Source organism: Leucoraja erinacea, chromosome 7 (genome assembly GCF_028641065.1).
Source record: "Leucoraja erinacea ecotype New England chromosome 7, Leri_hhj_1, whole genome shotgun sequence".
Lineage (NCBI taxonomy): Eukaryota > Metazoa > Chordata > Chondrichthyes > Rajiformes > Rajidae > Leucoraja > Leucoraja erinaceus.
Window position 1 is genome coordinate 76,423,832 of NC_073383.1, and position 1,973 is coordinate 76,425,804.

Genomic DNA, 1,973 nt, shown 5'->3' on the forward strand with positions numbered 1-1,973 from the left:
TGGGATGTCAGGACTTTCATATGAAGAAAGACTGGATAGACTCGGCTTATACTCGCTAGAATTTAGAAAATTGAGGGGGGATCTTATAGAAACTTACAAAATTCTTAAGGGGTTGGACAGGCTAGATGCAGGAAGATTGTTCCCGATGTTGGGGAAGTCCAGAACAAGGGGTCACAGTTTAAGGATAAGGGGGAAGTCTTTTAGGACTGAGATGAGAAAAACATTTTTTACCCAGAGAGTGGTGAATCTCTGAAATTCTCTGCCACAGAAAGTAGTTGAGGCCAGTTCATTGGCTATATTTAAGAGGGAGTTAGATGTGGCCCTTGTGGCTAAAGGGTTCAGAGGGCATGGAGAGAAAGCAGGTACAGGATACTGAGTTGGATGATCAGCCATGATCATATTGAATGGCGGTGCAGGCTCGAAGGGCCGAATGGCCCACTCCTGCGCCTATTTTCTATGTTGCTATGTTTCTAAGCCCAAGAGCTGCTCTGCACAACACTGGCTGACGCTTCTAAGAATGCCTGGGTCAAGACGAGATGGAGAGACCAGTCAGCGGAACCATCTAGGCTACAGCACCATTACATCGATGACCCCGTGGACGCCCCTAGCCAGGACCTGCCCCGAAAGCAATGGACAACCCCCAACCACTTGAGGACAGGTGTCGGACGCTATGGAGTAGCGATGAAGAGGTGGGGCCTCGTGGACAATGCCTCCTGCGAGTGTGGGGACCCAACACAGACAGTGGAGCACATAGTCACCAGTTGCCCCAAACACCGGTTGGCCACCGAATGGTGGACGAGGTCTGATTGACAAGTTGGCCTGGCTCGCCTCATCGGAGCTGCAGGTCTAAAAGACACACGACAGAAGAAGAAGATGTCACATCGGAGGTAGATAGTAGATCAGGACTGCTCTTTGGTTGTGGTAGGATTGTCCAGTTGATGGTTCTGATGCAACCTGTCAATATGATGTCTACTGTATATCTATGGAAGATCAAACAAAATTCATTGACGGGTCCCCGTTGTCGTTGGGGCCTAGCACCGTGGAGCGGCCTACAACCTGAACGACCCGGGGGCTCGGGAGACTGCGGAGCTGCGGACTACTCACCATCGCGGGGCTGGCCGGCCTCGGAGCGTGGGGAGCGGTGGTGACTCCAGCAACGCAGCCGCAGGTCCGGTGGACTGGGACATCGGGAGCTCGCGGGTCCGGTTGAGGAGACCGCTTCCCGGAGCTCCCGCAACTCGACTTCTCCAGCCCGTGTCGCGGGGTTGGAACGACCCGGAGCGGGGCCGTACATCGCCCGGCGCGGCTTCATGGCCGTGGGACAATACAGCGCCCGCCGGGGGCTCCAACATTGTGACTTTTAGACCGGGAGCGGGGCCGTAAATCGCCCGGCACGGCCTAAAATGGCCGTGGGACTTATCATCGCCCGCCTGGGGCTTGGACATCGGGAGAGACATGGAGAACAGGGGAGAGAAAAGACTTTGCCTTCCATCACAGTGGGTCCACTGTGATGGATGTTTGTGTGAATTAAATTGTGTGTATGTCTGTAGGAAATTGTCTTTGTTTGTATGGCTGTGGAAACGGAATTTCGTTTGAGCCTCACTGAGGCTCAAATGACGATAAATTGTATTGTATTGTATTGAATCTCCTCAATCTTCTCGTAGCGGCGTTGATGGGCTTTCGTTATGATCTATGTTCCATGTTCCTTCAGTAGTTTTAGTTCTGGTCAGCCTTGTAAGTATTTTAAACTATAACAAGGTCTAGCCCACAAAATAAACGTTTTGGCCTTGCACATAACGTCCAAGATCCATAAATAAGCGAAGAAAGCTCATTAAGATTTATTGGAACAGTTCCAGTGATTTTTAAAGGGCCTGTCCCACTGTACGAGGTAATTCAAGAGCTCTCCCGAATATAATAAAAATTAAACTCATGGTAAGTACGTAGAATGTACGTCGCGGCTAGGTCGGAGCTCG